The sequence below is a fragment of the Saimiri boliviensis genome, chromosome 7 (assembly GCF_048565385.1).
Source record: "Saimiri boliviensis isolate mSaiBol1 chromosome 7, mSaiBol1.pri, whole genome shotgun sequence".
NCBI classification, from domain to species: domain Eukaryota; kingdom Metazoa; phylum Chordata; class Mammalia; order Primates; family Cebidae; genus Saimiri; species Saimiri boliviensis.
In genome coordinates, this window is record NC_133455.1 from 28722776 (window position 1) to 28747290 (window position 24515).

Here is a 24515-nt window from a genome sequence, read left to right on the forward strand (position 1 = left end):
AGAAGAGAAGAGAAGAAGAGGAGAGAAGAGAAAGGAGGGGAGGGGAGGGGAGGGGGAGAAGAGGGGAAGAGAAAGAAGGGAAGAAGAGCGAGAAGAGAAGAGAAAGGAGGGGAGGGGAGAGGAAGGAAGGGAAAAGAAGATAAAGGATTAAACTTCTTTGTGATATACGCACACATCTCCCATTAGAAGTAGAAGCTAAATATTGGGTACACAAGGACACAAAGATGGAACAGTAGGCACTGGGGATTCCACAAGGTGGGGAAGGAAACGGGGCACACAAGGGTGGAAAAACTACCTATTGGCTACTCTATTCACTGCTTGAACAACAGGATCATTGAAGGACCAAACCTCAGCCTTACCCAATGTACTCATGTAACAAACCTGCACGGGCACTCCATGAATCTAAAATAAGAGAAAGAAAAACTTCTTTGTGATATATAAAGAGCTCATCTAGACACCTAGAGAAATCCATGATGATCCCAAAAGACACAGGAACAAAAACAATGAGCAGGATTTTTCACACACACACAAAGGAAATATACCAGATAATAAAATATAAGAAAGCATCTAATATAGTTTGGTTCTGTGTCCCCACCCAAATCTCATCTTGAATTGTACTCCCGTAATTCCTGCATGTTGTGGGAGGGACCCGGTGGGAGATCATTGGAATCATGGGAGTGGTTTCCCCCTTACTATTTTCATGGTAGTGAATAAGTCTCACACGATCTGATGACATCTCATCAGGGGTTTCCGATTTTGCTTCTTCCTCATTTTTCTCTTGCTGCCGCCGTGTAAGCAGTGCCTTTCACCTCCTGTCACGATTCTGAGGCCTCCCCAGCCATGGGCAATTCTAAGTCCAATTAAACCTCTTTTTCTTCTCAGTCTTGGGTATGCCTTTATCAGCAGTGTGAAAATGGACTAATACAGCATCCAACCTCAATAATTAAAAAGGCTAACCCAAAACAATAAGGACACCATTTTAGTTTATCAAATTACCAAAGATTTTTGTTAAACAATACATTTCCCTCGAGGCTGGAAAGGGTGGCATGCAAAGGAGCCACCCATGTGTTGCTCATAGAAGCAGCTGGAACCACGTCTTTGAAGTATACTTTGGAATTCTCTTGTCCCAGCCGTGGGATGGAGTTACCACACTGTGATGCATGGGAGAGTGGGCTTTGGAGTCACACAGGCCTGAACGTGCCTGTGGCCAGTAACATATTTCAGCCTCAGGTTCCTCATCTGTAAAATGGGACTCATGATACATATTTTCAGGATGCTGTGAGGACTAAGCAAACCTCAGTCAGAGCACTCAGAGGCACCCACGGCGTGGGCTGGGACAGGAGCTGGTGGTGCAAAGAAGCAGAGCTGGCAGAGAACCCACTTTCATGGTGGCTGCAGCAAATCTAATGGCTGTGGCCGTGGTGGCCCCACTGGACCAGCCGTGTGTACTGCTGACCTCCCTTCCTTCCTGGTGATTCTCAAGCCATTTCCCAGCCTTTTTAGCATTTCTCTGTGTTACTCACAACGCTTTCAATTAATTCCTTTGTTGCCTAAATCATACTTTCCATTGCTTGCCACTAAGAGCCCTGAATATACAGATCACAAGGTATGGGTGGAGAGGCAGAACCTATAGCTGGGCCCCCACGTCTAAGGAGATTGATCTTTTCCCTTTTGTGGTCCCCTGGTACTAGGCAGTAGGCTAAGGATGCCAAAGACCAGCCATGGTAAATATCATTCTATTTTCTAAATACCTTTGTTTTTCTAAATGCATTTGTGACCCAGCCTGCCCAAATCTTATGGGGGTTGAACTCAGAGGTAGGTTTGCTGTCATGAAGTCTAGGCTCAAATCTCAGCATGCCTCTAACTACTGTGAGACCGTTACGGACTGAAAATCATTTGCTGAAGCCCTAACCCCCAGTGGGACTGTATTTGGAGAGAAAGCCTTTAAGGAGGTAATTAAGGTTAAGTGAGGTAATGAGGCTGGGGCCCTAATCCAATAGGATTGGCATCCTTGCAAGAAGAGAAAGGGGCACTAGATAGCTCCCTCTTTGTGCCTGCCCAGAGGAAAGGCCATGTGAGGACACAGCAAGAAGGCAGCTGTCTACAGGCCTCACCAGAAACCAACCCTGCTGGCACCCTGACCTCGGACTTCTAGTCTCCAGAGAGTGAAGAGAATAAATGTCTGTGCTGCAGCCACCCAGTCTATGGCACTTTGTAATAGCAGCCTGAGCGGATTAATTTAGTGACTTTGAGCAAATCACTTTGTCAAGGATGCCTGCCACATTGAGGGCCCCCAGCGTCTCTGGGCATCCTACATGAAAGTCCTTCCCATCCCCCAGGTAGGAACCAGAACTTGCTCCTCCAGAGTCCCTGGCAGCTAGCGAGTGGCAGGGACCCAGGCTCTGCCCATCAGATGTGCATGCCATTGTCGAGGGGACAAGGGGGAGTCTGGCTCTTGGAGAAGCTGTGAAGAGTTTACGGGAACCAGCCCCAGGTTCATCCATGTCAACCATGGAATCTGTGCCAAATGGTGGTGTATTCAATTCCTGTGGCTGTTGGGGCCAATTTCCACCAACTTGGTGGCTTCCAGCAACAGAAATGTAATCTCTCATGGTTCTGGTGGCCAGAAACCTGAAATGAAGATGTTGGCAGGGCTGTGTGCTCCCTCTGAGCTTTCTAGGGGAGAGTCTTTCTTTGCCTCTTCCAGCTCCTGGTGGCCCCAGTGTTCCCTGGCTTGTGCCCACGTCACTCCAGTCTCTGCGTCCATCTTCCGATGGCCTTCTCTGTGTCTGTGCTGACTCCTTTTCTGTATCTTATAAAGGCTTGCTATTTGTTATTTGATTTAGGACCCACTAAGATAATCCAGAACCATCTCTTAAATTACATCTGCAAAGATGATTTTCCCAAGTAAGGTCACATGTATAGGTCAGGATGTAAACAGATCTTTTTGATGGCCACCATTCAACCTACTGCAGACAGTGACAGTGATATATTTACTGGGGCAGCCCCCACAGCTCTTGTTTCTGGTTGTGTAGCCACATACCTGCTTCTCTGACCCTCCTGGAATTTCTCTGAGCTACCTTTAAAACATTCATGTTCTTAAGTTAGCAGAGTACTTGCCTCTAAGCAAGAACTCTGACTTACACACTTGACTTTCAAATTTCACTTTTCCAACTAGAAAATGCAAGAATTGGACCAAGTAACTTTTAACATCCCTTCTTGTTCTGGTTGATTCTAAAATTGTCAGTTGAGCTTGGTTCGTGGAGATGTGACAAATCAATACCATCAATACTAGGAACTCAAATGAAGAGCCTTTTCAATGTGATCTCCATAGCAGGGCTGAGGGGAGCTGTCTCTTGCCCTTAGAATGACGTGTCTCAAAAAACAGCAGAAAACAACAATTACCTTGGAATGCAAATCTTACTCTGTGGAGTCAGATTTTTAATATTCAAGATGTTAGATAATCTCTTTATGATAATGATAAAGCTAGGCTCCAAAAATGAAATTAAGGATGCTGATGGGCAAGAGGAGAGCCACAAGAACTAATTGCACACAGCAGGGTGTGAGTTTTCAGAGCCACAGAAACAGGAGTGGCTGTGCTCACATAAAGCTTGAAGCAGCATGCTTCGAAAGCACACAGCGCTCAGGGCCAGAGTTCTCATCCCCGCCTGGCCACCAGCCGACATGTGCCCTGCCTCCAGTCACTCCCTTTCCCTGGGTCTCCACAGCTGCATGAGATGAAGCCTGAGAAAGCAATATACGGATGTACAAGGGTGAGGATTTGTGAAGTAAAAAGAACTGAAGTAGTAGCTCTCAGCAGGAACATCCTCTGGGGGAAAGGGACTCGCATTTTCTCCCTGGTTTTAATTGTAAGATCGATGCCATTTGGGTACTAACGTGCCTTCTCTTGAAAGTACTGGATCGTGCTCCGTAATGTTGGACTTCAACAAAATGAATCACCAGATAATCCAATTTAGGTGACTCCTAACCACATAACACTATTAGAAACATCAGGGTTCAGAACTTCAACTAGCTTAAACAGAGAGACTTGATGGGCTCCTGTCACTGAGATCTTTGAGCTGTCTTTACACATGACCTGATTCAGGTTTCTAGCTGTGTCTTAAGGGGAATGCCTCTCCTTCTAGTCTTTGACTCCACTTTCTCTTGGGTTGCCTTCATTTTCAAGTGGCTGCCGCCTGTTCCAGGCTTCCCTTCAGCTCAGCATCCGCTGTGGAAAGGACACACCCCCTTCATAAAAGCTCCAGAAAGAGTCTAGAGCTGCCTTCTGAAGGGCCTTGCTTACCTCTGACCAGCCACTGTGACCAGAGAATGTGGTGTGCTTGTTGCCCAGGCCTGGAGGCTATATTTTGCCCTGTAGCCAAAAATGAGGTCAGCCCCACTCACGTCACCAGATGAAGAATGGGGCCAGGAGGCTTCTCCAAGAGGCAACTACCTGGAGAGGCCAAGATAGATTCTGTTACAGTTAGTAAGAGAGGATACTGCATGTATTGTTTTGCTATTGCTGCTGTAACAAATTACCACAAACTTAGTGGCTTCAAACAACACAAATGTATCATTTCACAGTTTGGAGTTCCAAAGTCCAAAATCAGTCTCAGTGGGCTAAAATCAAGGTGTCAGCAAGGCTGCATCCCCTCCAGAGGCTGTGGGGAAAAGGTCGGTTTCCTAGCCTTTTTCTAGTTTCTGGAGGTCAGTCACTTCCATCACTTGGCTCATGGCCCATCCTCTGTCTTCAAAGCCATAATACAGCCTCCTCCCCGACTCTCTCTCTTTCTCTCCCTCCCTCCCTCCTGCTTCCCTCTTACAAGGATTCTTGTAATTACATCAGGTCTACCCAGATAGTCCAGGACAATCTCTCCATCTCAAAATCCTTAATTCGGTCATATCTGCAAAGTCTCTTCTGCCATTCGAGGTAACATCATCACAGGTTCCGTGGATTAGGACTGGAATATCTTTTGGAGGCCACCATTCAGCCTAGCACAGTAGATGGGAAAGAACAGATGTTCTGACAGCGTCTGCACCTGCTCATAGATGACAGGAGTCAATGAAGAACTGATGCTAGCAACCAATAATATGTAGCAAGAAGTTTACTAGAGTCAAGTATGAAGATGGAAATTCAAGCCCAAACTCCACCTTTAACTAACCCTCTTTGACTCCGTGTTTTTGTCTGTATAATGGACATGTCTGCCTTAATCAGAGTTATCATAACCAGAAGTTCATGAAAGCATGTTTACAAATGCAAACTATCATTTCTGGAATGAAAATCATGGAAAGAAATGTGGGGGATATAAAATTTCACTCACCTTTGCAGTCATTCACACCAGCCCTAGGCTATGAGGCTTCTTTTTCCAGAGTAAGAAAGGCTCCATCTAGAGCAAAAAGATCATTCATCAGATTTGGATATTGAAGTAGCATGAGGCCAGGCACAATGGTTCACGCCTGTAATCCCAGCACTTTGGGAGGCCAAGGCAGGTGGATCAACTGAGGTCAGAAGTTCAAGACCAGCCTGGCCAACATGGTGAAACCCTGTCTCTACTAAAAATAAAATAATAAAATAATAAATTAGCTGGACATGGTGGTGCATGCCTATGATCCCAGCTGTTCAGGAGGCTGAGGCAGAATCGCTGAACCTGGGAGGGAGAGGTTGCGGTGAGCCAGCATTGCGCCCCTTCACTCCAGTGTGGGTGACAGAGCAAGACTCCATCACAAAAAAAAAAAAAAAAAAAAAAAAAAAAACGGCTAGGCGCGGTGGCTCACACCTGTAATCCCAGCACTTTGGGAGGCGGAGGTGGGTGGATCATCTGAGGTCAGGAATTTGAGACCATCCTGACCAACTTGAGAAAACCCATCTCTACTAAAAATACAAAATTAGCCGGGCATGGTGGCAGGCACCTGTATTCCCAGCTACTTGGGAGACTGAGGCAGGAGAATCACGGGAGGTAGAGGTTGCAGTGAGCCGAGATCATGCCATTGCACTCCAGCCTGGGCAACAAGAGCAACACTCCGTCTCAAAAAAAAAAAAAAAAAAAAAAAAAAAAAAAAAAAAAAGTAGCATGAAAGCCAGAATTTGCTAAGAGAAAAAGGATTTTCTATACTCCTCAAGGTCCTGTTGTGTAGCCATTAGGTCATACAATGTGTTAATACATTAACAACAGGTAAAACTGGCTGCCCAAGTGCTGGTTTTACTCCAGATGTGTTGTTGTGGCTTTGGAGACATGTGTTCCCACTCAGTGTTCTGTGGGCAGGAGAAAAGAGAAGGAGGCAGAGTGAGCAGTTCAAATGCCAGAGTTCTTATTCCCCTTCCCTCGGGGCAAACACAGATGGATGATAAGACCCAAGGGGCATTTAGGTTACTAAATAGTGCGAAGGTCATGCTAAACTTCCCCATGTGAACCAGTGGAGGGGAGAGCATGGCGAGGAAGTCCCCATGTGGTCACATCCAGCCCAGGATGGTAGCACTGCTGGAAGGAAGTGCCTGACTGGCTAGATGGTCTGCCACAACCCTCGTGGCTTCCCATGGCCTGCTCGGGATGTGCAGGGCTCCAAAGAGCAAATGGCCTCCAGCAAAACCTAGAACATATTGTGACTCAATGGCCCCCAGTCCAGGGATGAGGGACATACATGTGTCTCTGAGGCCCCAGGCAGAAAAGAGTTAACATAGTCAGTCTGAACTTGGGCTTGGGGTGGGTTCTCAGCACTCCCAGAAAGGATAAAAGCAGCACGCTGCACCTGAACTCTTTGTACAAAAATGTGGTTTATGCTGAACACCTGCCTTCTTTCTGGAAGCCTGGACTTTTGGTACATCCCAGGCCACAGATGCTTACATGACCGATCCCCAGTACAATCCTTGGACTGACTCCTAGGCTGAGTGACAATTCCTCGGGAGACAGCATTCTACATATGTTGTCACAACTCTTTCCAAATGAGCTAAGTACACCCTGTGTGACTTCTTGGAATTTTGCGTCTGGTCTCCAGCTTTGCCCCATGTGTCTCTTCCTTTCACTGATTTTCTTTTGTATCTGTTCCCTGTAATAAATCACAGCCATGAGTGTGACTATATGCTGACTCCCATGAATCCTCCTACCAAATCTTTGGGGCTAAGCACGGTTGTGGGGATCCCCGACCCAGGTCCTTCTTCCTGCCTGCAAGATGTCCCTTGAGTCCTCTTCTATACACCCAGCTGACCCTTGCAGAGAAGCAGGAGTGGCGTGGAATCTGAACCACTGAGTGTGGAACCGAGAGACGCGTCCCTTCCAGAGGTTGCATGTATTACTTATTGGCCTAAATGTTGATTTCTCTCCTTCTTACCATTCACTATATTTTTGTATACTTCTAGGTGTAATGTGAACAAACACGCAAGCCCTGTGTCATTGCTATTGTAAAATGTCACCTCAGCATTCCCATGTGTCCACCTCCCCACCCAGCAGATGACAGAGCAATCAGTTCACCAAAGAATTGGTCTCTCCCTCATCAGGGACAGTTCCTGGACTCCCCAGCACCAAGTTCATGCTCAGATACATCTCTTTCAACACTGACCCTATCCCTTCCACACACACACACACACACACACACACACACACACACACACATATGAAAGAAAAATAGATAAAATCCCTTTCTCTCTTGGTAAATTCTGGCTTTTCATGCTACTTCAATATCAAATCTGATGAATGACCTTTTTACTATAGATGGAGCTTTTCTTTCTCTGGAGAGAGAAGCCTCATGGCCTAGGGTTGGTGTGGATGACTGCATATATGTGGAAGATATGGGGCCAGTGTGTTTTTTAGACATTTTAACATATATGTATATACATGTCTTATATATACATCTCATATATACATATATATACATCTCATAAACACACACACGTCTGGTGGCCTGTTTTCTTATCTGTCAGATGAGAGTGGGAATTATAAAATACCTAAATTGTTGACTATTGCACATAAAAATTGCATAGTTATGTATGTATGTCTCAGCACAGACAAATAATGTGCTAAGCACGCATTACATTCCTCAGTAGACTTAGGAACTTTTTATTAAGCTTTTTTATTCATTATCCTTGATATGATCCACAAATCCTCATAAAGATATTATATCTCAAGCGAGCACAGGTAAAACGCCAATAAACACACTGCGCATGCTCCGGTCCCAAGCGCTGACAGGCCACTGTGCATGCGGACAGCCTATCCCATGAAAAGAATCAAGAAAGGGAGGCAAGACCCCAGAAGCATGCCAACATGTAAAACCCCAAGTCAAAAGGTCAAACTTCTAAGTAAGTCTCCTGCTTGGCCCTCTTCCAAGTGTACTTTCCTTCCTTATGTTTCGCTGTAAAGCTTTTTTTTTCTTTTTTTCTTTCCTTTTTTTTTTTTTTCTTTTTCTTTTTTTTTTTGAGCCGGAATCTCGCTTTGTTGCCCAGGCTGGAGTGCAGGGGTGCGATCTCAGCTCACCGCAACGGGGATTCAAGCAGTTCTCCTGTCTTGGCCTCCCGAGTAGTTGGGATCATAGGTGTATCCCACCATACCCAGCCTTTTACATATATACATATATTTAGTAGAGACAGGGTTTCACCATGTTGGCCAGGCTGGGTATCAAACTCCTGACCTCAGGTGATCCGCCTGCCTGGGCCTCCCAAAGTGCTGGGATTATAGGCGTGCGCCACTGTGCCCAGCCATAAAAGCTTTTTAGTAAACTTTCAGTCCTGTTCTAAAACTTGCCTCAGTCTCTCCTTCTGCCTTCTGCTCCTTGGTCAAATTCTTTCTTCTAAAGAGGCAAGAATTGAGGTCGCTACACACCCCTACGGATTCGCCTCTGGTAACATCCCAACTTAAGAACATAAGCTTCATCAGGCCAGGGGCCTCAGCTGTTTTGCTTAGAGTTAATTCTCCACACTGGCATAGAGTAGGTAGGTACTCCATAAATATTTGTTAAGTAAATGAATGAATGAACTTATCAATTCGTTTTTCTCAATACATTTGAAATTGAATTTATCAGTTTGTTTTATCATCAGTATTCCGAAACTTCCTACTTGGAAGCTGCTGCTGTCTTTGGACAATCTCTTTGCTGCTGAGATAAGGAAACAACTCTTCCCTGAGGCCTCATCAGGAGAGAGGGGAGAAAACTTCAAAGGAAGCTTTGACTTCACTGCTTGAAGTAGGAACCGGCTCTAAGGGAATGAGGAAGAGAAGGATCAGGCAGGTTTTTGCAGCCTATGCTACCATGCTGTCTGGAAGTTTCTGAGCTGGGTCTCAGTGGCAGCCGCAGCTCCTGGGCGGGGTGGGCTGTAGCAGTCAAGGTCAGTCTCCTTCCTAGCTCTGCTCCTTACTGGCTGTGTCAGTATAGCGTTAAGCAAATCCCTTAAACACTCAGTGCCTCAGTTTCCTCATCTGTAAGTTGATACAGGTAGTAACAGCTCTGTCACAGGCTGTTGTGTTGATTAGTTAAAATATGTAAAGCGACTTTTAATCTGAATATATAATAAGCATTCAATCAATGAAGTCATTATTCTTAGACGCCAGGTACTTCAAGCATACTTTCTCTAAGTCTACCAGAAAACCTTGGAAAGGTAGCCATTTAACTGACAAAATTGAGACTTCAAGAGGGCAGGGTTTTTTGGCCCAGAGAACACCAGGGCTCTTTATACCTAATCACCCCTGTCATGTGGCTGAACCCCCTGAAAACCACCTGGATTGAGTTCTGGTTTCAGGGGCAGGACTACCTTTTTGACGTGCTAACTCAGCAGATAGGACCTGAGTGGCCATCACACTGGCTCATACAACAGAAGTTCTCCTTAACTTGTACCAAGACTTTACCCTGAACTTAACCCTGGGATAGGCAATTCGGATGCCAAAGGTGCAGGAAATCAGCCCTAGCCCTGAGGAAGCTCACAGGTGATGGGGAAAAGAGGTATATAGACCAAGCCCCCAACTTTTCAGTAAACAGTGGCCAGTGCTCTGCCAGGGGCCATGTAAGGCTTCCTAGAAGAAAGGAAAGGATGTCAGACTTCAGTCTAGGAGGATAAGCAGAAAATAAAGAAGCAAAAATGTGAGTGGGCATAAGGAAGAAGGAGAACGGATCTGGGAAGAAAGAGGGTCCCAAAGAAAGGAAACTCAAGGGACAAAGATACAAACATGTAAAACAGGGATCTTTTTGTCGGTCACTGCTAAATCTCCTAGAATGATGGCACATAGTAGGTGACCAATAAACACTTGATTGAATAGGAAACCAAGGGAAATTAGGCATTATTGCTTGCAGAGGCAAATGAAACTCAGAAAGGCTAAATAGTTTTTTCCCCAAAAAACTATTTTTCGGAAAATAGTTTTCTCAAGGCTCACAGAGCTGGTAAGTAGGATATCCAGGACATGAATCCAGCACTTTTGACTGTGAGCTGAACAGAGATATAAAATAATAGTAAAATGATAAAACATAGAGCTACCCAAACAAGAGGAAAAAAAAATCCTCTATGGATCTGGGAACAAAGAGCTTCCCAAAGAAAGGAAACTCAAGGGACAAACTCTAGAATGGATAAATTAAATGCAGCATGCATATTCTAGGCAGTGGCTCATGTCTGTAATCCCAGCACTTTGCAAGGCTGAGGCAGGTGGATCACTTGAGCTCAGGAGTTGGAGACCAGCCTGGGCAACATGGAGAAATCCACCTCCAAAAAAAAAAGAAAAATTAGCCAATATGGTGGTGCATGTCTGTAGCCCCAGCTACTCGGGAGGTTGATATGAGAGAATTGATTAAACCTGGGAGATTGCAGTGAGCCTGGGCAACAGAGCGAGACCCTGTTTCCAAAAAAAAATAAAAAGTGATATAGTCACACAATGGAATACTATACAGCAAAGAAAATGAAAGAAAAACTGTCACAGGCAACCACAAAGATGACTCTCACAGGCACCATGTAGAGGGAGGAAGCAGCCACAAAACACAACACAGGCCATGGGTGAATGCATGTGAAGTTTATAAGCAGGGAAATTTTTTTTTTTTTTTTTTTAAGACAGTCTTGCTCTGTTGCCCAGACTGGAGTGCAGTGACCTGATCTTGGCTCACTGCAACCTCTACCTTCCAGGTTCAAGCGATTCTCCTGCCCAACCTGAGTAGCTGGGATTACAGGCATGCACCACCATGCCTGGCTAATTCGTGTATTTTTAGTAGAGATGGGATTTCACCATGTTGGCCAAGCTGGTCTCAAACTCCTGATCTCAAGTGATCCACCTGCCTCGGCCTCCCAAAGTGCTGGAATTACAGGCCTGAGACACCATGCCCGGCCCACAACAGGCAAATCTATCCAACAGTGTATGAATTCAGGACAGCAATTACCTCTGGGAAGGAGGAGAGGGTTAGAGGCTGTGCAGGATCCCAGGGAGGCTACTGGGGAGCTGGGCAGGCCCACCTGATCACACAGGTGTGCTCCCCTGTGGTAACTCATTGAGGGGCATACTTATGGTTTATACATTTGCCTATATATTTCTGTTAAAAGTTTCATATTTTAAGTGGGGAATATCTAAACTTTGCTTTAAACGTGGGTTTCAGGATCAGTATTCTAGAAAACATCTGTGATCACCCAAGTTGAAATTTAAATGAGAGAATGCCCCGAAAGCACTTAGCGCAATGTCTGGAACGGTGGACTCTGCTCCATAAATGCTAGCAGTTGTTACTATTACTATTCTTATGTCTTTCACTTTCCACATGGGAGTGGATAATTTTTTAAAGCACACCCCAATGAAGATGCACCTCAAGCACCAGGGGTCCGCCTTCAACGGGGATGGTAGAAAAGTAAGGGTGAAATCCGCCACCGCTGGGCCCATCCAGCACCAAGGCTAACGCAGTTTGCCTGCGTGGCCTCATGCCACGGAGGGCCAAGCTGCCTGCCAAGCTTCAGCACAGCCCGTCCATATGGTCTTTCCTTGCCCACTTTTTTCCCCATTACGCTGCACTGGATACCTTTTTATAACGACGCTTCTGGACTCAGACTGACCACAGGCGCATGTGTCTTTAGAGAAGGAAGGTGGAGCAGCTGCTTGGAGCTGCTAGCCACAAGTGTGGGGAACACATTGTCCTGTAGCTCACCGAGTCCCATCTCAGAGCCCTCCTCATTTGGTGCAATCCCCCCCAGCCCTTTTTGTCCTCGCCGGGCACCTACACCCCATCCTGGGCTGTGTCTTCCTGCCGATGACATCCAACCCTGTGTCCTACCCCAGGACTGCTGCCCTGCCCCTTCTCCTCCCCATACACTGTAGTCATATGTTCACACACACACACACACACACACACACACACACGTGCTCGGTCACATGCATATTCACTCCCACCCCTGCTCACATGTACACATGTTGACACGCATTCTCATCCATGCTCACTCTCACTCATCAAGCACAACTCATGACAAAGAAATGTTCCTTGAACACCAGAAAAGCCCTGTGGATCCAGGGCAGAGTTTCTGAAAACACGGCCTGAACATCCTCCCATCATCACCCAGTATCACAGCATCTGCAGTGGAAAACTTCACACCCTCCTCAGCCAGGCCCTAGACTGACTGAAACAGCACCTGTGGCAGCGTGGCCCAGGAATCTGCATCTTAACAAGTCACAGGTGGTTTTCACAATTAACCTGAGAGCAGGAGAAAAGACAGCAGCGGGTCACAGGGTGCAGGCACCAAATGAGTCTGAGGTAGGGGTGCAGAGGTGAATGCGAGATCACACCCCTGAGCCGCAGAAGCCCCCTATTCTGCTCTGGGCACAATGAAGATGGGTCTGGCTGGGCTCAGAAGAGTCTGGCTATGGGCCGCAGGACTAGAGAGGGAGGCAGAGGCTGACCTTTTCCTCTTCAGTCATGGGAACAAAGTGCCCAAAGACCAGAAAAGGGCTGATGTCACTCTACAATGACGTTACTTTCATTATCGTGGGAACTTCTGACAGGGCATGCATATTGGATTGCTCAGTTATCTGTTGCAGGATAATCAACCATTCCAAAATGTAATGGCTAACATGACAACCATTGTATTACATCTCACAGTTCTGTGGGTTGACCAGCTGGCTCATTTCCACTGGTCTTATTTGAAGTCTTTTATATGGCTTCAGTGAGGTGGCAGCTGGGGCTAGAACATTCAGCTTGGCTTTGCTTATATTTCTGGCACCACGGTGGGGATGGTGGGAAGGCTCTCCCCATGTGGTCTCTCCACACAGCTAGCTTGGGCTTTGCATGGCAGCTGGGTCTCAAGAGTGAGCATTCCAAACGAAGTCCTTCTTCCTCACCCCAGACACAAAAGGATAGTCATGGGTCACTCAATGACAGAGATACATTCTGAGAAGTGCTTAGTTAGGCAATTTCAGTATTGTGTGAACATCATAGAGAGTACCTACACAAACCTATATGGTCTAGCCTGGGAGCAATAGGCTGTATCACATAGCCTAGGTGTAGACATAGGTGTGAACCTAGCCTATGTGATACAGCCTACCACACCTGGGCTGCGTGACACAGCCTACCACACCTGGGCTGTGTGACACAGCCTACCACACCTGGGCTGTGTGACACAGCCTACCACACCTGGGTTAGTGACACAGCCTACCACACCTGGGTTAGTGACACAGCCTACCACACCTGGGTTAGTGACACAGCCTACCACACCTGGGCTATATGATACAGCCTATTTCTTCCAGACTACAAAACTCTACAGCACGTGACTGTACTGAATACCATTTTAACACAATGGTATTTGTGTATCTAAACATATAAAGGGCACAGGAAAAATACAGTGTTAAAATCTTATGGAACCACTGTCATATATACGCAGTCCATCACTGATTGAAATGTCATTATGTGATGCATGACTGTACATACTATATGATTGCATTATATTAAATTCTAGAAAATGCAAACTAATCTATAGTAGCAGAAAGCAGATCAATGACTGGGCACAGGGTAGGGAGTAGAGATAAATGAATTATATATACAAGGGCATGAGGAAGATTTTGGAGGTGATAAGTGTGTTCATTATCTTGATTGTGGTGATGGTTTTGCAGATGTACAATTACGTCAAAACTCATCAAATTATGCAGTTTATTATATATCAATTATACCTCAATAAGGCTTTAATAGAAAAATAATACACAATCAAAAATATGTTTCCTTGAGTTTCATCATTTACAAATCTTACAAATACTAAGGCATGTCTTGGCACAATCTGTTGACACATCAACCTAGACAGAGAAGATACTGCTTTTCAGTTTATTGCACAAACTTCTTCAGCATCATGTGACATGCCATCAATACATTGATTGATATTGTATTCCCCGAGAGTGAAAGCTTTCCAATCCCTCATACTACATCTTGTCCTGGCAGTTTACTCACTGAAATTTTACCGGCATTATTAGATTCTCAACAACTGTGTGGCCTTCCCTTTTCTGGCCAGTAAGTTCTGCTACTAGATCTTGCTTTCTTGTGCCTGAGGGTGACTTTTTAAAAAATGTTTCCACTCTTTGAGACTCCAATTGCCACTTAAAATAGTCTCTTACCTTACCAATAGCAGTGGCCTGTAGGTCAGTGTGTTTTTAGTGGGCTAGGCCACTGCTGCACTTGTGAGTTTTTTTGCCACGTGGTAAGGACCACGTGGATAGGACCACGCGGATCACCCAGTCTGCACAAAGCTCATTGAAGAGTGGCTTTCATCACCAGGAACAGGTTCCCTGTGTCCTGAAGATTGTCATCTTAGTCACTTCTGGCTGCTTTAACAAAAATATTATAGATTGGGTGACTTAAACAGCATTTATTTCTCAAAGTTCTTAAGGCTGGAAGTCTGAGATCAGATGCCAGCATGAATGGGTTCTTGGTAAGGACTCTTTTCCAGGTTTGCAAATGGCTGCCATCTTGCTGTATTCTCATGTAACAGAGAGAGAGAGGTTATCTCTCAGTGTCTGTCCTTATAAAGGAACCAGTCCCATTCCTGAGGGCTCCACCCTCATGACGTAATCACGTCCCAAAGCCCCCACCTTCAGATACTACTACACTGGGGTTAGGTAGAGCTTCATATGTGAATTTTGGCCAGGGATACAGGCATTCAGCCCAGAGAAACTATAATTCCTCATCGATGACTTTAGTTTCAGGTCCTAAGTGTGATTTTTCGTCACTGATTTTACCAGAACTGTCTATAGATCTAGACCTGGAACTTTCCTCCCTCACACCATACCTCATCTTCACAACTCACCACATGACCCTCAAAGGAAGTTGTAAAACACAAATGTTAATAAAATACAAAATAAAAAGCACAGGAAAATTAGCAAATACAAAACTTCATGACTCTCTTATCCACTCGATCTATTTGGCAGTGTTTTCAATGACAGCAAAGAGGCGACTGAGGCAGCTGGGTAACAGTGGGTGAAAATTTCAGTCTTAACATTTCTCTCTGATTTTCTGTTACACCAGTAGAGCTCGTTTGCTCCTGTAAACTAGTCAGCAGCAAGTAAGGGGAGGCTGTGGGAGGTCACTTGGGAGGGAGAAGCTCATGCCATCACCCTACTCTCCTCACTTCTGGGCAATTCAGAATTCACTGGTTATCCTCAGCCTCGTCTTGGCTCAGTGGACTCATCTGGGAATGGACTCAACAGGGTGGACACAGCTCTCCAGCACACTGCCACAGGGGCTGTGACAGTGAGTTTTAGGGGCCAGCTTGGCTAGGCTGTAGTCTTCAGCTATTCAATCAAACACTAGTTGTTGCTGTGAATGTCTTTTAAAGACATGGTTAAAGTTTATGTGTTAGTCCATTTTCATACTGCTACAAAGATACTATTTGGGACTGGGTAATTTATAAAGGAAAAAGGTTTCATTGACTCACAATTCCACATGTCTAGGGAGGCCTCAGAAAACTTACAATTATCGCGGAAGGCAAAGGGGTAGCAAGGCACCCCTTACATGGCAGCAGGAGGGAAAGATAGAAGCGGAAAGCACCACACACTTATCAAACAACCAGATCTCGTAAGAATTCACTCATCATGAGAAGAGCATGAGGGAAACCGCCCCCCAATTCAATAACCTCCCACCAGGTCCCTCCCTCAACCCGAGGGGACTACAATTCAGCTTACAGTTGGAGATGAGGTTTGGGTCAGGATACAGCCAAACCATATTAGTCTATAATCAGTTATTTTAAAGAAAGATGGAATTCCACCTGTAGAACTACAGCTTCAGCCCCTGCACCTGGGGTTCCAGGCTTCCTTCCTCACAGCCTGCCCCATGGATATCAAACTTGTCTAGGCAGTCCCCACAATGGCATAAGCCAATTCCTGGCAATACATCTCTTAATATGTAAAACTTACTGATTCTGTTTCCCTAGTGGAACCCTGATTGCCTAATTGATTCTGGGGCTAGAAGACCTTTAACAAAATTGCAAACAGAACTGTTGTATGAAAGTCCTTTACTGTCTACACAAACGTAGCATGGCACACACATTTAAATTATAATGTGGGCTTTTTTGCAAACACAAGTTTTCGTGGAACTGGGTTCTATGGAACTCTAGTCTAAAACTCTGGTTCAAAGTTCTGGGCCACTCATTGGCTCTTCTCCTCCATTCAAATCCAGTATTCTTTGACTTGGCTCATCCTCTGGTGTTTAATTCATTATCTGAGCCCTGCTTTGCAGGATGTCTTAAATAAGCAATGCTCCCAGTTCTTCGTGATCCAGAGACTCTCTCCTACCCCACTGCCCTGCTCCTCCCACCCTTGAAAAACCAATCACCAAAAAACTATCATTGGACCCAAGTAGAAAATCAAGCTCTCCTTTCCTCATGTGGAAAACAAAGACAATGATTCTTTTCCTGTCCAGCTTCACAGGACTGCCATGAATCAAGTGTGATAAAGGATTATTTTGAAAATGTAAAGTCATAAAGATAGATCATCATTATCTTTGTAATTATCTTAATTATTATTATTATGGTACTAAACCCACCAATTATTCTCTTCCTGCCCACACCTCCTTTCTAAGAGAATTTATCTTTATTCACAAATCAAGGTGGTGTTAAGCCACTACGTTTATACCAGATAGTGTAGAGAATATAGATGACTAAAAACGTTGGATTTCTTCAAGAATCGGCTATAGTTCTGCACTCAGGATCCATCAGTTAGGGCTCTTGGGTTGTAAATTTCAGAAGCCTCAATCACAAGAAAAATATCTTATCAATCCCATCAACTGAAAATTCATAGTTGACTCTCACCACTAATGACTACATGATACTGGAGGTCACAGCCAATGAGAGGGGGACAGCAAGAGTGAGAGAGAGAAAGGGAATGTAAAGATTGGAAGGGAAGAGATAAAACTACCATCATTTACCTGGGAAAATCAACAGGACTAACAGGCAAATTATTAGAACCTAGAAGTAGCATTGCCAGATACAAGCTTAGCCCATAAAAATCAACAGTATTTCTTTACACTAGTAAGAGAAAAAAATAAGACACAATTTAAAAAATATTTTAATGTTTCTAAAATTGGGATGCTTACATGGATAGCATCTTAGATTTGAGTAAATACAGATTAGAAAATAAGACACCATTCACAACAGCCTTCAGCTGCTGAGCCTCATGGCTGTCATATCAAGAGAAGGAGAAAAAATTGTTGTAATTTACCTTGCTTTAAATTTTGCTACTAGAATTTCTTTAAAAACTTAGGTTGAGGAGAATGCAATTCTCTTATGGAAAAAACCAGGAGGAGAGAGAGTTCTCGTTCTCTAGCCCTGGGCTTTGTTAAAAACTAGTTTAGATAAATCCTTTAACTTCTCTTGAGACTCATTTTGTAATTTATAAAGTGAAAGTTTTAGACTAGGTGATCCCTATAGTTCCTTCCAGCTATAGTATTAGATGATTTTACCCCTACTTAAAATATTTTGTATAAAATATGAAACTGTTTGCTTGTCATAGGGCACTGTGATTTATTAAGTATGCATGGGACATCTGTAAAAATGCCAAATTATTATCAATTTAAAACATATTTGTCATTTTGTTTTAGTTGGATAATTCTGTTATAGCCAAAGGTCCTGTGGAGATTTGGCTTCTGGAATTGTTAAAAATGCAGATGTCATCATTACATAATATAATTAGATCCGCTTTCTATCAAATCAGTGATACAGGATTTCAACTCTTACCATTCCTCAGCCACTTTCCAGCACAGGTGAGAGAATACACAATGCTTAAGTCATGGTGAAAAGAAATGGAAGTAAAGGGAAGGTTGCTTAGGAGGTTGTTGGGCTGATGGTGTGAGGCAGTTGTAGCTTTGAATTAGAGTGGCCTACCCATGCTCATTTAAACCTCAGCTCCCAGCTACCTGCTTGTCAACCTACACCATTCTAGACCAACCCATCCCATCCACCAGAAGAGGATATGCCACCATTTTCTCATCATTAAGGATATGTACATTGAGTCTAATAGATACATAAGAATGTGTGTGTGTGTGTGTGTGTGTGTGTGTGTGTGTGTATTCATTATTTTTAAGGTTTTTTAAAAAATGACTGACATTTACTTACTATCAAGTTAATTTAACATTTTTACCTGAAATTGTTTAAAATTCCACTTCTGCTTTCTTTTAAAATATGTTTTAAAGACTTGAATGCAATGGATCCTTGCTGCAAAACTTTGGAAAAATGCAAAAATTATAAAAGTGGAATACCTGGGTGATGGGTTGATAGGTGCAGCAAACCACCATGGCACACGTTTACCTGTTTAATAAACCTGCACGTTCTGCACATGTAACCCAAAATATTTCGGTGTCTTGGAAATAACAGGCCCTCTGTGGAGAAAACTTTAAAATTCTGGTAAAGGAAACAGAAGATGATCTCAATGAGTGAAGTGACTTTCTGTGTTCTTGACAGGATGATTTAATGTTATAAACCTGTTGATTCTCTCCAAATTAACCTATAAATTCAATGCAATCTCAGTAAAAAATCCATACAAAACTTTTAGAAGAAGTTAGTAAACTAAAATTCTATTTGAAAGATAATATAGTAAAAACCATAAAGTTAATAAAAGAAAATGTTGGGTGCGTACAGTGGCTCATGCCTGTAATCCCAGCACTTGGGAGGCTGAGGCAGGAGGATTGCTGGTATCCAGGTGTTTGAGGCCAGCCTGGGGAACATAGTGGGACCTCATCTCTACAAAAAATCAATTAGCCAGGCATATTTGTGCCTGCCTATAGTTCCAGTTACTCAAGAGACTGAGGTAGAAGCATCACTTGAGCCTGAGAGTTCAAGGCTTCAGTAAGCCATGATTGTGCCACTGCACTCCAGCCTGGGCAACAGAGTGAGATCCTGTCTCTAAATAAATTAATTAATCAAATATAGAAGAATATCACTGTGACATAGGGCCAGTGTTTTGCAACTTTTTTTAAATTGTCACCTAAAACTCATAAACTCCTAAGGAGTTTTTAAAAGACTTTCTTTTTCCTAAATGTAACCCACCGGAGGGGATGTTCATACCAAATACCAGCTATGTTTGTTTTCCATATATATATATATATATATATATAGAGAGAGAGAGAGAGAGAGAGAGAGAGAGAGAGAGAGAATGTGTGTGTGTGTATACACACATGCGCATGCACACACACACACACACACACACACACATATACATCTGTGCTTTAAACATAAAAAGTTAGTTTTTTTCATCTCCTGAGAACCAATTTTCACTGTCATGGGGAGGCACTAACCCCCTCCACGAGGCTGAAAATTCATGCATGCATGGGGTAAGGAAGAATCTGAAGAAAAAATCCAGACACATAAACCACACAGCAAAAGCCTGACAGGTGTGATTTTTCTATTAGTTTCCTCTTGTTGCCATACAAATTACCACAAATGGATTGACTCTCATTTATTATCTCATAGTTTTACAAGTCAAATCCCATGGGCTCAGCTGGGCACTTTGCTTAGGCTCTCACCAGGCTACCATCATGGTGCCAGCTGGTATGGGTGCATAGCCAGAAGCTCTGTGGGAGAATCTGCTTCTGGGTTCCTTTGGGTTGCTGGCCAAATTCAGTTCCAGGCAGCTGTGGGCCTAAGGCCCCTGTTTCCTTGCTGGCTGCCAGCCCAGGGGCCCGTAGCTTCTAGAGGCCGCAGCCAACGTTTGCTTCGCGGCCTCCTTCCTCAGTCTTTCAGGCCAGCAATACCCAGTCAGCCCTTCTCATATTCACGCCTCTGCCTGCTCCTCCTCCTTCCTCTGTCCTTCTACAGCTCTCGGATGCCAGCTGGAGACATTTTCCTGCTTTTAAGGACTCAAGCGATGAGATTGGGCTCAAATAAACCCAAATAATCCAGGATAATCTCCCTGTTTTAAAGTACATAACCTTACATACATCAGCAAAGCTCCTTCTCTGCAGTACCTAAGTTAGTGTTTGATTAGCTAATCAGGGCACCAGAACCTTGAGATGACAGCTTTAGAATTCTGCAGACCAGAAGAAAAAAAAATAGAATTCTGCAGATCAGAATTCCATTAAAATTAAGAATCTCTGATCCACAAAGGACACTGTGGACAAAGCTAATGGGTAGATGAAAGAAAACGGGAAATATTTTCAATTTCTAAAACGAACAGGTGGTTAAATACCATACTACATATGGAACGCTTGTGAACCAACAGGAAGAGAGCAACCCCAGGAGAAAAACGGGCAAGGAATATTGACAAGCAGTTTACAGAAGGGGTAACCCCAAATACTTACAGGTATATGAAGAGATGTTGCAAGTCACTGGTAATTAATGAAATGCTAATTAAAAAAATACGTGACTAGTGTGGTCTCATCCCAGCAGTTTGGGAGGCCTAGGCAGGCTTGAGTCCAGAATCTAGAGACCAGCCCAGGCAACATGTTGAGACCCCATCTCTACAAAAATTTCAAAACTTAGATGAACCCGGTGGTGCACACCTGTGGTCCCACCTACTGGGGAGGCTGCAGTGGGAGGATCACTTGAGACCTGGGGGTCAAAGCTACAGTGAACCATATTCATACCACTGTACTCCAGAGTGAGACCCTGTCTCAGAAAAATAAATAAAATAATAAATAAAAACATCACATACTGCCTTTTAAAAATTTGACCAGAAAAATTAGAATCTGAATAATGCTAAGTGCTGGTGGTGAAGAGAGATACAAAAACGCTTGCCATTGGAAATGTAGACTGATATCCATTACGCAGAGAAATTAGCCATTACTTAGTCAAATCAAGTGCCTCCTCGGATCCAGCAATCCCACCTCGAATGTTATGACCCAAGGAATCTTACACAACTTCACAGGAGACATGTACAGAATGTTCATTGCTGTCAAGGGATTTTGTGGTGGCCGAGGGGGATGGATATGAATAAACACAGTGAATACACACCGAGGAGAAGTATGCAGTCATGAGAAGCAGTGGGAAAGCTGTTCTCTGCAGTAGCATCATGGATAGACCTCAGAGACAAAGTGCCCATGACAAAAGTAAAAGAAAGAAGATACGATAAAATCATTTGAATAAATTAGAAATACAACCACTGCAGACAAAGTGACATATTAATCATATTAAGAGTGATTGCCCATAGAAAGAGATGGGGAAAGGGGAGAGGAGTGAGAGTTAATTGGAGATGAAGAGATTTTGCACACAGTTCCATGATCTGAGGATAATGATCAACTCACCCTTTCACACAGATATCTAGTTCTTCAAAGAGGCAGTAGGCAGGGAAGGGTCCAGGCACAGCTGCACCCAGGCCTTGGGCAATGCCACCAGGCACCACCTCCCTGCTCTGTGTCATCGGGGATTGGCTTTACCCTCAGTCTGGCTTGGACAGAAGTGGCACTTGATTAACTACAATTTTCAGGGCAAATACGTGTTCTGCTTGAGTATTCCTACTTAATAGGCCATACCCAGACTTGGGGTTGAAGACATAATGTTTTATAGTGGCCTTTCCTGTCTTAGTAATTTTAGCCCATTTCCGTGTGACTTACTAAGGTGTCTGGCATGTCCTCTTGAATAGCTGTGGTCATCTTCTCAAAACTAACAGTACAAACGTTAAGCTGTGGATAGAAATATCTATGCTGATAAGAGATCTCCCTTGCATGTGGCTATGTTCTGATCAAGGACTTGAGATAAGCTTGTTTACCAGGAGGAGAGATCCAAGATGGCTGATCACTAGCAGCTCGGGATTGTAGCTCCCAGTGAAAGCGCAAAGAACGAGAGGATGCCACACCTTCACATGAATTCTTGTTGCTCACGCACCAGGAGATTCCCAGCGGAGGAGCCCCACGGGTCACCACCAGCGCGACTCTTGTGACCAGCGAGGCGGTTTTGCCAGTGCCTCGGAGCGTCGGTTCTTGGTGCAGTCAGAAAAGCACCATCAATCTTAAAGCCGCTGATTTAGTCGGCGCAGTGGGTTGCTCAGATTTCGGCGCTGAGAATCAATAAGTTGGATGTCCACTCAGAAACCCAATTACAAAGACGGTAATTATAAAGACCACAGATGGATAAATTTATAACAAAGGGAAGAAAACAGCCAAAAAAAAAGGCTGAGAATACCCAAGATTAGAACGCCTCTCCCTCAGCAGGGGATCCCAGTTCCTCATCAGCAACGAAACAAGGCTTGATGGAGAACGAGTGTGTTCCAATTACAGCAGCACGCTTCAAAATGTGGATAATAAGAAACTTCTGTGAATTAAAAGAACTTGTTCTAACCCAATCCAAAGAAACTAAGCACTTTGAAAAAGGTTTGACGAAATATTAACAAGAATACACAATTTAGAGAGGAATATAAGTGAATTGATGGAGCTGAAAAACACAATACGAGAACTACGTGAAGTATGCACAAGTTTTAACAGCCGAATTGATCAAGCAGAAGAAAGGATATCAGAGGTTGAAGACCAACTCAATGAAATAAAACTAGAAGACAAGATTAGAGAAAAAAGGATAAAAAGGAATGAGCAAAGTCTCCAAGAAATATGGGACTATGTGAAAAGACCTAATCTATGCTTGATAGGTGTACCTGAATCTGACGAAGAGAATGAATTCAAGCTGGAAAATACGCTTCAGGATATTATTCAGGAAAATTTTCCCAACCTAGTAAGGCAGGATAATATACAACTCCAGGTAATACAGAGAACACCACAAAGATATTCCTCAAGAAGAGCAACTCCAAGGCACATAATCGTCAGATTCACCAGGGTTGAAATGAAGGAGAAAATACTAAGGGCAGCCAGAGAGAAAGGTCAGGTTATCCACAAAGGGAAGCCTATTAGACTTACAGCAGATCACTCAGCAGAAACCCTACAAGCCAGAAGAGAGTGGGGACCAATATTCAATATCCTTAAAGAAAAGAACTTTCAACACAGAATTTTACATCCAGCCAAACTAAGCTTCATAAGTGAAGGAAAAATAAAGTTTTTTGTGAACAAGCAAGCACTCAGAGATTTCATCACCACCAGGCCTGTTTTACAAGAGCTTCTGAAAGAACCACTACACATAGAAAGGAACAAACAGTATCAGCCTTTCTAAAAAAAAATACCAAAAAGAGCACCAATATAATGAAGAATTTACATCAACTAATGGGCAAAATAGCCAGCTAATATTAAATGGCAGTATTAAACTCACATATATCATTATTAATTCTAAATTTAAATTGACTAAATCCCCCAATCCAAAGACAGGCAATTTGAATAAAAAACTAAAACCCATCAGTATGCTGCATCCAGACCCATCTCATATTCAAGGATACACAAAGACTCAAAACAAGGAATGGAGAAAGATTTACCAACCAAACAGAGAGCTAAAATATATAAATAAAAAGCAGAAGTTACAATTTTTGCCTCTGATAAAATAGTCGTTAAAGCAACAAAGATCAAAAGAAGCAAAGGACATTATATAATGATAAAAGGATCAATGCAACAACAGGAAAAGCTAAAGATCCTAAATATATATGCACCCAATACAGGAATACCGAGACATACAAGACTAATAAAGAGACTTAGACTCCCACACAATAATAGTGGGAGACTTCAACATTAATATTAGACAGATCAATGAGACAGAAAACTAACAACGATATCCAGGACTTGAACTCAGATCTGGAACAAGTAAACATAATTAACATTTATAGAACTCTCCACTTTAAATATACAAAATATACACTCTTATCAGTACCACATCATATCAACTTAGAAGTTTAAACGAAATGTTGGTTGGCTCCTTGTTTGTTATTCTCTTCCCTCATTTTCTTTTATGTCTCCATTATTAAGGACAATTATAAGCATACCCATATTTAGACTGCATTCTAGCCCAGGCAATAAAGCAATACCTCCATCCTCTCTCCCTCTTCCTCTTTCTCTTTCTTCCTCTTCTTTATTCTCTTATGATTAAAAAAAAAAAAAAAAATCTAATCTCCTTTCCTTCTGCCCCCACCTTTCCTCCCCATTCTCTCTTCTTATAAAAAAAAAAAAAAAAAAAAAAAAAAAGAATCGCTTGAACCCAGGAGGTGGAGGTATGGAGGTTGTGGTGAGCTATGGTCACACCATTGCACTTC

At 43.5% G+C, this 24515-nt stretch overlaps 1 long non-coding RNA gene across 1 annotated transcript in view; it reads right to left on the reverse strand.

The window, feature by feature from the left end:
* Window positions 1-520: 520 nt before the first annotated feature.
* The window catches only part of LOC141585078 (uncharacterized), a 39666-nt gene continuing 15671 nt past the window's right edge, over window positions 521-24515 (reverse strand). Inside the window, exons 2-3 of the long non-coding RNA XR_012518349.1 lie at window positions 5322-5387; window positions 521-5039 (exon numbers count right to left, since the gene is read on the reverse strand). This is a non-coding gene — a long non-coding RNA (uncharacterized LOC141585078). The remainder of the gene's footprint in view (window positions 5040-5321; window positions 5388-24515) is intronic.